The following is a 12,606-nucleotide window of genomic DNA, read 5'->3' as shown; positions in this document are numbered from 1 at the left end:
TATGTCAATTTCACAATATTTAAAAAAAGAATGGCTTTGAACGGTTGTTTCTATTGGTAGCAATGGTCACCATCATTAAAAAAATGTTTCATCTTTTATTTATTTATTTTTAATTTAATCATTTGAGGCAAGTAAACGCTTAACAGAAAGAAATAGATCCAGGTCTATCCTTTATATTCAAAGGGTGTCTAGTATCTGAGGAATGTCCTGCTGTTTTCCCAGAATGGAGATTCAGGCTATAGCCTGTCAGGAGCTTCAAACAGGAGCAAAGACAGAAACAGTACGGCTAGTGGCACCCATGGTATCTCCTCTGAACACAGCAGAAGTACAAACAAGTAGACACTCTTGGGCTAATGCTTTGTCTTCAGTGGGGAGCTGGGGTGTTAGATAACACCTCGCTTTTCACACAGGTACAAAACAGATGAGCCTGTTGTTAAGACCTGTCATTCATTTGTTTTTGTCAGCAGAAAAAAAGGCAATGTGGGGATAGCTAACCCATTTGACTGTCTTCAAATATGAAGGGTGAATTTATTCATTCTCCTTTAAGCACTGCTTTGGGATTAGGCAATATTTGATAATGGCATAGCTGGAGTGCTTATCAAGATATGTAATCAATTCTAAGTTTTCATCCTAGGGTTATGTTGACCCATATTTGTGCATAATTGTTTGACATTATAGCAAAATGCAGTTTTTCGAAAATTCCCCTCAGCAGGGAGGGAGAAGGAAAACAAAAGGAGATGATAAAGATTTAGAAATAAACAAAAGCATGAACTCACACACTGAATTATAGCTTCAACAATAGGCTTTTTTGCAGACTGTAATTATGCTTTTCCGGAAATGGAAAAAGTACTAACAGTCACCTTTAAAAACCCATTGTAAAAAGAAGGTTTTGAAAGAAACACTGATTTCCTTCCTTGCCTTTAGTCTGCTTGGCCTCCTCACATGGTTGACGGGGCATAAGGAGGAGGAGGAGGAGAAGAGAGGGCATCTGACTGGGCGCTGTTGCAGTCCATCGACTGTTTTCTTCAGAGAGAAAGGTCAGAGGATACAGTACGGTGGGACACCTGCTGAAGGTAATCATTAATACGCCCGCTGTCCTGTCAGCAGCCCCCGGCTTTACCAGATGTGTACTACTGAAAAGAGGCAAATGTGGCATGAGGGTCTGTCCACACATCATTATGATGCTGGCTGTCTCAAGCATACATGTAGCAATGCTGATGTGTGATTTAGGACACAAGAAACAAGACTGACTGTGCTAACTGGAATATTCTGACTGCTGTTGGATACATGTGCGACCTGTCTGACTGAGAAACTGGATGCCACAGAGCTTCTTCTCTACCCAGTCACGTCTCCAAATTAAAGGTTACCAAGACAACCCTCTCTCATACAGTAGACGACTACCAAGGACAATGCTAATGGTTGAAACCAGCTTCTGTTGCTGTTCTAGCAGTCTGGCAGGCAGCTGCAATTCTAAAGCAGTAATACTGTCGTGCTGTGTGGATTATTATATGTTCACGGTTTGTACCTTACAAAACTTGAAACTCAAATGAGGTTTTTTTGTTTGATGAATGTACGTGTGTTTTGGATATAAAAATGCAGATTGTCAGGAAAAGATCCACGATCCTGTTTCTGGCATTGTGGTCCCGACCTCTTCTCCCTTGTCCTCCTGTCTCTACTCGCAAAATGTCAATTGCAACTTCATGCAAATAAGTCTCCCGTCCTGCAGAGGAGAAAAGGTGGGAAACCAAATTGGATCGAATGTAATTCAGTTCACCAAGCAGGGAATGAATCGATAATGCTGAGGAATGACTTTCGAAGGACTGAGTGCCCACCTTAGTGGTAAGAGGTTTCTTCTGTTTACAGCGCAACCTGGGCCTGCATGCTTATGTATTTTTTACGACAGGTTAATCAAGAATCACAGTATCCACTGCTTCTTTCCTGACGTCTCTTCTTGTGATGTTCACCGTGCAGCACTTCAGAAAATGTCCTGCCCGGTTACATTCTCAATGTGATAGGCCTGCTTGAATGGTTTTCCATTTGACTGTGTATTTGCATTCTCATCTTTCTGTAATGTATGGTATTCACAGAATATAGCTGAGCTGACAAAATTGGTATTGTTTTGTATTTGCTCTCCAGTCCATCAAGCTACTTACAAGGTACAGTGTTTGTACACACATACAGTATCCTGCACATGCACTCAAAAGGAACATTTCCTGAAGCAGTTGCTTTCTTTCACTGTTTTTGGTAGTATGAGACATACATACATACAAATTATTACACTCATATACTGAATGACTTCATCCTTATTTGTTTCTCTTTATTTGTTCGGAATTAAACACTGACAAATAACTGGGTAATGCCTAATTGTCATATTACCAGATAATTAGGAATACATATTTAAGCTGTTCTAATCGTACTAGTATTTCAATTCTAAGATTTAGTTGTAATTATGCAGTATTTGTTAGTGCAAAAATGTAATTACCCCTGTTGCAACAATGAAAAGCACTCTCGGACACCAGTGATCTGGAGGGGCCTTGGAGTCAAGCGATTGCTGAGACAGGAAAGGTTGTTTGGGTATACGATGCTGATAAATAAAATCAAGAATTTCAGGCTCAAGCAAGTGTAAGGACACCGCGGAAAAGCAAGTGCTGGTTTGAGAGCACTTAGAGATTCCATTGAAGGGGTTGAAAAAAGGACATACAGAAAATGCATGAAGTACCCAAGGCTTTATTAAGGTGGCTTCCTAGTAAAGGGGTTTGGTGGCATCTGCGCCAGTAGAAACCCTGGGGAAACAGTGAAAATTTTCTGTCTTTTTATTTATTATCTCACCTGAAAGAATAAGCTAGACGAATGTTAGTGAGAAGTAAAAATGCTTGAAACAGCCATACCAAACTTGCTATAACTATTCTGCATATAATTGCCCCCAAAGGGAAGGATAAAGTTTTGTTGAATTGAACCGAAAATCTCATTCTGTTTTCAGAAGTTTGATTGGTATTCAAGATGATTTGCAATGCTACCCCTCCACCACTGAAGTGCTGAACTCTGCTCTGCTCTGCAGAAAATGAGCAGAACTTGATCTTTTTTCTTTTTTTTCATTTACTGCCATCAAACACTGGATTATTCTGCAAGATGAGCTCTAAAGACTTTCATTATTTTCCCAATTAATTCAGGTTTTTAACGAATTGTAATTCTATAGTTGCACTGCATTGTTGTGCTGGTATTTATATGCTCATGTTTGCTTGTAGTTGAGTCTGTATAGTTAGTTATAGTGTGATAGACTATGTAATGGGTGTTTAATGATTGTTCTGTGTAGTCTACCTGCCCAGGGACTGCAGATGAAAATTAACTAATAGATAATCTCACATAATTCATCTCTTCTCATCTGAGGTTGATGCTTTTTAGTGCATGGTCCTTGTTTAATAAACACCCTAGTAAGACACTTTATGTCATTTATTTTTCTTCGCCTAGTGAAAAGAGAAATATGTGAAAATCCCCAAACCAACTGTTTCTGCCATATCCGACACAGGCATCATACAACTATTCTAAGAGCACATGGCTTGTGTGATCCAATGTTTTGTTCAATAAGAGCATCATTCACTCTGAATAAAGCATGTGTGCTCAGTTAGGTGGCTATGAGTGCTGGGTCTCATTGCATAGTGTAAACTTTTGTGTAGACTCTCTAGTTTGCCATGCCAGCTACCAGGCAAAGCTTTGGAAAGCACGTATCCATTAGCAGACCATTAGCATTTTGTTTGAACAGTTCCTGGCTGTGTCTCCCTCTGCTTGATTTAGGAGGGCAGAGAGAGCAGAAGAGAGAAAAGCAGTCAAATAGACAGGGTGATGTACTGAGTGAGGGGAGAGAGAGAGAAAGAGGAGGGGGGGGGACACACAAAAATCAGCTTTTCATCTCATGACAGCCACATCTCAAAGAGAAAGAGGGGCATGGCAAAGCCAAGGGAAAGGGAGAGCTGAAAGATGCAAAGTGAGGGTTACAAAGACGTGGAATATTGCTGAAGGGATCAAGAGAGAGAGGTAGTGGAAGGTGGGCTGCAAAAAAAGTGAAGGGAAGCAGGGCAGAGTGACGGAGGCAAAAAGACATCGAGGCATAGGAACAGAAGGAGAGGAAGGTAGCTACAACCTGATACAGATTAAGAATGATTGGCGGAGGAGATGTGTAATTAAAGTTCCATTAAGCGATATTAACATTAAATAAATGTCTCTGTAATGAAACTTTCTCTAATGTGGAAAGGTTGCTTGTGGGCGACTGCCAAACCCACAGAGTATCAACACATAGCAGCTTGTAGCTAATTGTTTGGGTTCAGACTGCATGGTTGTTCCCTATTGGCTTCTATCGACCCTCTATATACTGTCTGGCACCCATATCCAGCAAACAAGCCCAGACATCTTGGGTTTATGCTACCTGCCCGTTGTGAAATGAAAGAGTAAAACACCCATAGATTTTTTTCCCATGAGTTGGTGGACCACACCAGAACTTAAAGTTAAGTGGAAAAGACTACAAAGTGATGCCAGATGGATTGCTGTTTCTGTTGAATGTGTTATATTTTTGTTGTTCTAAGCCATGTGACCTTGAAAAGCCTGAACTATACTGGGGCAAAGTTGCTGTGACAGTGTTTTGAAGTCTTTCCCTCCTCAAAAATTAATAGAAATAGAACAAGCTGAAAAAAAGTCACACCCAAGATTCCTTTTTTTTTTTGACTGCGCCATTATATGAAATGAAAAATTCAAATGCTTGAGCATAATTCATATACAATTACCTTATAATTTTGCCCCAGGCTTGATTTTTTTTTTAGAACTACATGACCTTGACTGAATAAGTTATGTAGGTCTGAACAATGCTTGGCCACTCAATGTGCAATTTGTAATATTGAATTGAATGCAGTTTAAGAGGTAAACTTGATAAATCTGCCAATGTCGCCGTGGACAGCTCTATGCACTTGGAAAGCATTCATAACAGACGTAAAGACAGATCTACCAAGTGACTCATGTCACCATACCCAGGGACGGATGTGTTGCCCAGAGCTACCCTGTCTGCTGTCCTTCTCTTCGTCCATTGAGAGGCATCCATGACAAACAAGCATGTCATACTCCGTGGCTGGGACTGGCTAGTCGCCCTGCTTTCATGTATCCAAGCTCAAAGCTGAGGCGAAAAAGGGATGAAGAAAAAGTTAGACAGAAAGCAAGGGAGAGAAAGACACATAGTAGGGTGAAGGGTAGAAAACAAACGACACTCAAGTTCACTGGGCTACAGTGCTCACAAAACAATGAATTGGAAATTAATGGGTTGGTCATCCACTTAATCTGAAGCAATTGGCAGCGGCCACCAGAGACTCTGAGCACAATTAGAACTAGTTTTAGGGCACTGGTTTTCTGATAGATGGATACTTAGAAGCCCTATACCTCCTGAATAAGAAACCCCGGGCAGTGTCTGGGGATGTTACATCAATGCTACTCACGTAACATGCAGAAAATAGAGGGGGTGACTGGCAGTAGGGGGGAGCCGAGCTATTTGGAGTAAATCCACTGATGTACAATGCACTGAGTGCACATAAGCAGCAGGGGCAAAAAGGAAGGCACACAAAGAATGCAGACGCAATACCAATGCAGGTACATAGCTGCAGGAAATATAGATATTTATTCAGAGAAAAGTATGCTCACCTTGGACAGTTGTTGATTTTGTAGATTTTCGTAGAGAAACAAAGTTAATTAACCTTTGCAGGAAACAACACAGCATCCCAGGTTCCTCTAGATACCTATCCATTTTTGCTTCAGGGTTTTTTTCACCACATTTCCCTGCAGAACATATATTGTTCAGAAATATGCAGGTCATTTTGAGGCACTGCACCTTTGCGATATAACCACAGATATTCAGTAGCTGATATTCAAGTCTGGAGACTGTGAAGGCTAATGCAAGACCTCAATATCTTGCATCTGTAAGTAGTTCATGGTTCATTCTTATGTGGATCTTTAACTGTAAAATTCAACCTTTTTTCACAACAATCTTCTTCACAGACTCTGGAATAACATGTTTGCTGGATCTGTTGATACATAAAGACTTTTTCCTTGCCTTTCTGTTGCTAGGGCAACAGATTTTCTCCAAGTTTACTTCTTGTCAGCTCCCAAACATTGCAACAAGAATCACAAAGGGGCCCATTTAGAATGTTTATGTTGTCAAGTTTGAACAGGTCTAGAGGTCGGCCTCCTTGTGACACAATTTCACTTCGTGGAGATGTTTGGTCGCCTACAGAAATCACAGAAGTGATGGATGGAACTGGAAAATGTTGGGCATTGTAATCAGCTACTCATTTAAATACATACATTTAAGGTATGTATCGCCTGTGCAGTCTTCAAGAAAGGTGCTTGGTTTCAAACTTAAGAACATAAAAAGAAAGAACTCAAAAGTGTCTCCCCTTCCTTTGTCAGATAAAGCAGATGTAGTCAAAGGATGGATTTTTTTGAATGTTGTGGAGCTTTTGGCCACAACAGCTTTCTCTGGCACTAAGATCAATGCTTTGCTGACCGCTGTGTGTCAGGATGTCTTAGAGTTTCACTGTGTGATTGGTGACAGCTCGTAATTCAGGTCTGATAGAGGTGGGAGACGCATGACTTTGAAAGGGAAGCACATGACTGTTTTATTAGTTTTCAGAAACAAAAATCACAAATGCATAACTTGATTCTCGGATCTTGCCCATGAAGGTGATAAATACATTTACTTAGAGATTTATACCCTGTGTTGTTACAGTTTTATATGTGTGAAACTTTGCCTACGCAGGCATATATTATAGTTTTTTGTACTAGAGATCTGGCATATGTCGAGTGCATATTTTGCTGCCAAATGGCAGGAATTTCATATTTGCTACCACTACTGGGATAATAGGGAGCCTCCATCCCAGCTTGCCCAAAAAAGATCATTGTTTAGTTCAGCATTAATGCTGATACTTCATTCCATCTGTCATGTTCAGTTTTATAAAAAAAAAAAAGGTTCCCCATATCTTTCATGAAGCTGAGGAAGCTCCCTCCTACACTGTATACTCCCAATTATTTTCACACTCCAAATCTCTGTGGCCTACGAGTCTGGTGTGTAGAAAAGCACCAAAGTGACCAGTCAAGTCGGTAACGAATGGGTTTTGGATTATTGACACTGCTTGTGCCCTACAGATTGGTGCAACAGAAGGCTGCATTTCTCAGCCGTACATGGAGCCTTTGGATAGCCTTGTTGATTCCTTACACATGATGTGTGATGTGCTCTAGAAATGTAGACTTTGAAAGAGGCAGTCCCTGAATTAAGACACAACATTAAGTTGTCTTGTGAAATATTGCTTGGCCTCCCCTGTGAAGAGTATTTTTTCAGTCAGTTCACAACACCGCATCATTGATTTAGCAGTTTCTCTAGGTGACATCTGGTGTTCAGTGTAGTCCAAGGCATGTTGGCAATCATAATAACTCAACATTCTTCGCATATTGGCTCTTGATTGCTTTCCCTGGTGTAAAAAAAATGGTTGGTGAAAATGAACGTGTAGCACTGTCTCAACCTTGTTGAAGCGTTCTGTTGCATGCTCTTCCCTTTATCAAACTGATGATAATACATTAGGATGATTCATAGTTTTTATAATCTAATTACTAAAATAAACTGGATCTTATTTCTGAGCAACACATAATTGCTGAGCATGTTCTCCTTGATATGGGTATTGCTATGGTCCTTTATCTTTGTGCAGTTACTTTAAGACATTAAAAATATTACATTGGATCAATAAATATGTTTATTTTAGGCACCATTACCTGCTAGTAAAGACAACTTGTGTAATGGTTTCATTCATAAGACATTCACATTCATTCAATGAGTGCTATGGTTGTGGATTCAAATTGCATTTCCCGTGGCCCCTTATGTCACATAAGGACTTCAAATGAGTAATTCAAACAACCGTGTCGTAAGCTGTCACCCTTTCAACGAGCAGCCAGATGGTGAATATCTGAGCCAGGAAGTGTTTTCTTCTTTACCAAAATGACTCAAATGAGGACACAGCATGAACTGTGAGAACCAAAAAATAATGAGTCTCGTTTCAATTGAAATAACAAAGATCTATGCCCCTCAAAATGCTGTAAAAAACACTTGAATTATATAATTAGAATGACAACAGCGCAGGACAGTGTAAAAGACAAGGCCAGGGTTGTGACCACTGGGGTTCACCATTAAGAGAGGTTTGCAATCATAAAAGGTCATTCCATTGTGTCCTGGCAAGGCAGGGGCTCTTTGAAGGGAGCAATTATAGCATTCACTGCTGCCAGTGCCCTGACTTATTTCTCTTCAGAGAGTGTGCTATACACATAGTCCATTTTGCTTTTGCCCTATTTACCATCATTCTGTCTTCACATGCTGTTCTGAGCTTGTGTTACGCCTACTGTGGCTTCAAAAAAGACCGAATTACAGTAATGGCAAGGGATAAGCAGATAAACTACAAGCAGATGAACTGCAGGCCACGAAGAGAGATTGATAAACCTCCCACGCTGCTTATATAGAGTAAAATCTATCCCAACCAGCCAGTTAGCTAGTCAGGAAGATCAACTAAAGGCTACACCACACCAGATAACAAATAAGCATTAATATGTTACATGCTCTGCATACTTATTCAGTAGATGTCCAGTAGTCTCTTATAACATGCCAATGAAATAAATCAAATTCCATCTCAAATATATTTTTGAATTAAAATGAACACTTTTGAACATCTGCTTGAGTGTGTATGTGAGGTGTGAATATATTCAAAGCATGTGCAGCGAGAGTACCTCCAGGGAAGATGGCAGAATAGGGAATGGGTGACTAATGAGAACTTCTTTCACCACCGTTGCCTCGACTCTCTGGGCCCAGCACTTAATCGTGACTATGCATCGTATCCGTCGTTTAACCACGGGACCCCGTCTCCACCATGAAGGGCTTGATGCAGGTGGAGATCTAGGAATGTGTTGTTGTCCTTGGTACTGCATAGTCCAGGATTATTGATTCAAGGAAAAGCACTCAATCATGAATGTGTGCCTTCAGCAGAGCCAGCAAAAAATCCCTGGCCTGAAAATGTCCCAAGAAGCAGCCCCCACCAGGTTTTCAAACACGTGTTTCTTTAAAAAATTACACATAGAAATGTGTCGTTGGGTGCATGAATTTATAGCACTAAATTCATTTTAAACATAAAATAGATTGTTTGCATGTTATGTGTATGCATTTTCTCCTTGAAAAGGGGAAAAGAGCTGCACCAAATACACATGAACATATTCATGAACTGTCTGAACAGATGATTTAAAAGATGTTTCAGCACAACTGATGTTTCTTTTTCTACATCCACAGCACATTTAAGGGCACAATACAATAATGTGAATGTGAGCTGCATCTGTGTGAGCAACAGAGACATAGTAGAAGTAAATAAGAACGGTGTGAATGTGTTGTCTATATGTCTTGGCCCTGTGATACACCGGTGACTTGTCCAGACCTGTCCAAAGCACCCAGGCATATAGGCTTAGTACAGTATCTATACCATAGGAATCTAGTTAAAAAGAACAATTAAAGTGTAATAAGACATTTCTGGGCTACAGTAACAGTATGGTTTAAAAATACAAATTTTAGTACAAAGAAAACTTTGAAAAGTTGTTTAAAATATGAGTCAGTCATGGAGTAGGATATTTTGTGTGTGTGCTCCCAAGTTAAATATGTCTGAGTCAAAGTTCTCCATCTCAAGTGCAAAACAAAGAGAATAAAGAACAAGGACAATAGTAAGAGGAGAGAGGCAATGATGTGAATTATTGAAAAGCAGAAAAGTACAAAGAAGGATTCTGATGTGAATGTGAATGATCAACGCCAAGTTAAGATAGATACAACCGATTTAGCAACTGAACAGAGTACCTCCTGGTGTGGGTGAGATGAGGAGCGAGGGAAAGAAGAACGGGCCTGGCTTGGGTTGACAGATGATATCAATAGGTGACAGGCTATGTGCCGGATCTAGCACAATGAACAAGCCACAACACTGGTAGCTTTTTAAAATTAGACAGCTTTAAATATAAATAGGACATAATAAAACAGGGTCTTGAAATTGTTATTGATTTGCAATAGTTTTCCAGTAAGATATCTTTTCTGTGACAGGCTACTGTGCCTATAATATATCATTTCAATCAGAGTTATATCACCAATATAAGCAAAAATAAAATTGCAAGGGGCAATTGTTTTATTACTGACTCTTGTCACCCAATGTCACATTTTGATTCTGTGTATTCAACAGCTGGAGCGAATCTGAGGAGTGCTATTTGGACTATATTTGGTTAAATTTGCACGTAGGTGAACATATGGAGAGAGTCCTTTCTTCATCCCTAAATTAATTAACTTAATGGACTGATATGAGCAGAATTTTGATAACATGAGTAACAAATAAACCGTGTCCTTCACAGCAATGGAGTGAAAGAGGAAAGTGCTGCGAAGATTCTTTTAATATATTCTTGTAAAAATATGCATAAATGTTGAATTTTATTCAGCACAACCAGGAGTCCAGCCCAGTGGATGTTTGCTGACTGCAAAGCAAAAGCAAAATCTAAAATCGTTCAATGTTACTCGTGACGAGACCCTGAGATGCTTAAATTCCCCATCTGAGCAAGCCACCTTTTTCCTGGCAGAGTACTGTGCCATCAGACTTGACACCGCTGACTATAAACCACCCCGGGACGAAACGTAGAACTCACACGACGTAGTACCAAGAATGTGGATATGACGCTTTCTTCCCTTTGGTTAAACAAGAACAGCATGATAACAACAATAAAGGCAGTGAGTTTGAACAGAAAATTGTCTCTTTGCCAAATGAGCCCGTCTGCTTAAACTGATCAATTATTTAGTCTATAAAATGTGAGAATGCTGAGAAAAATCCTCGTCACCATATCCCAGAGCCGAGGTGACATCTTCAAATTGATTCTTTTGTCTCAACAGACTGAAACCCAAGGATATTCAATGAACAACAATATGAAGCAGAGAAAAGCAGCAAATCCTCACATTTGGGAAACCGTAACCTAAAGATGTCCGAAACGATTAATTAATTCATCAAACTCGCTGTCCATTCACTGTCGACTAACCATCTGATTAATCGTCTAATCCTTTGAAGCACTAATTGAATTCAATGAATGCTAATTGTTCCCTTCCTTCCCTCCTTTCATTCCTTTTCATTTCCTTTGCAAAACTAAACACTATAGGACACAATCAGGGACAACTGCCATTGTCACTCTCATCACTAGCACGTAAGCCCTTGTCCGACCCCAAGGACGAGTGCACTCAATAACTGTCCCTGTCCAGACGCGGTAAGCCTGTGCCACAATCCCTTAAACCCCTGAACTCTGACACGCTTCAATGAGGTACATGAAGCCTCCTCCTTCGGGAGATTAAATTGAAACTCTTTCCCACTAAACTCACGATTAATTGGAATTTTTTTTAAAACTCTGCTAATCTGCACTGTTGTGTATTGTCCTCAAGCTTGTGGGAAGTGATAACATCAGGGCATAATAATGAGACGTGACCATGCTCCAGATCAGGATTTCCAGACAGAGAAATGATATGATGACAAAGGCCTTGGATATGTCTCTCAAGCAACTGCTCTCACTGATGAGGTTTTTGCGCCACCTTCATTCCTCACATTAAAAACTAATCAGAGGTTTGAAAATGGAATTTTTGCCTCCGTTGTGCACAAAGTTGTGGACCCTTGTCTAAGACGTGTTTCATTTCAGCCACTACTTTTTGTTTATTTATGAATTTGAGATAAATGTGTCAACTCAGTTGCTTTTGCAAGGCGATTATCTGTCATTTCTCCCTATCTGCCGCCTGTGTCCTACATGTAGTTCTGTATTTACCCTTCACAATTTCTTTATTTTGTGTTCGTTCAGTTTCAGATATCAACTTGAAGTCTCAGACAGCCTTTTACACATAGATTTATTTATATAGGACTTTTATCATTTGTTTTAGTTGCTCACTCTGTCACATACAAACTCCAACATTAATCAATGTTATGACAGCGTAACTGGCTGCAGAAATACGTGCAATGTTATCCCCCTACCTACCACCTACTGTCCTTCTTTTCTTTCTACCCGTCTGTCTGGGATCTAAGATGCTACATTGCACTTGTTTACTTTAACTGCACACTATTGTAATCCCTGAGGTGAGCCGAGATGCTAGACACATTTCTCTCTGAAGTGGGAACTAGAAATAAAGAAAACTCTTGAGTATGTGTGCTTTTGTGTATGTTTGGAGCTTTTGCTCAGATCGTGCAGCTCTACAGTGAGTGGTGCAGTCACATACCGTGCTGAAGATTGGTTCCACTTTAGGGTTTCCAACAGAGTAATTGAATCTCAGGCTCAGCTGACCTTTACCATCTGCACTGGCTTTATCTGTTATTTGTATCCTGAATTGAGCCTTTCACTCATCTTTTTAAACGTGTATAATTGAACTTTAAAATGATATCTTAACAATTGCATCATCAGTCATTGGCCGTCATGGCTGAATATACTGTATACATTTTATGTTATAAAGACTTGCTGTACACCACAGTGGCAAAGAATATATGTTGTCAGTATAAG

The 12,606-nt window shown here is 39.9% G+C and overlaps 1 protein-coding gene across 2 annotated transcripts in view; it reads left to right on the top strand.

Annotated features, from left to right (window-relative positions):
• brinp1 (bone morphogenetic protein/retinoic acid inducible neural-specific 1) overlaps window positions 1–12,606 on the top strand; it is a 152,914-nt gene that overhangs the window by 10,687 nt on the left and 129,621 nt on the right. Inside the window, exon 2 of one of the 2 annotated variants that reach the window (XM_031860066.1) lies at window positions 925–1,073. The gene's annotated coding sequence lies outside the window, so the exon portion shown is untranslated. Of the gene's footprint in view, window positions 1–741; window positions 1,074–12,606 lie in introns of those variants that run through there. The other variant, XM_031860067.1, reaches the window with a different exon arrangement.

This window comes from Anarrhichthys ocellatus, unplaced genomic scaffold (assembly GCF_004355925.1).
Source record: "Anarrhichthys ocellatus isolate YVR2014 unplaced genomic scaffold, GSC_Weel_1.0 scaffold23, whole genome shotgun sequence".
NCBI classification, from domain to species: Eukaryota; Metazoa; Chordata; class Actinopteri; order Perciformes; family Anarhichadidae; genus Anarrhichthys; species Anarrhichthys ocellatus.
Note: the sequence above shows the minus strand (reverse complement) of the source record. Positions and strands in the feature narration are given on the sequence as shown.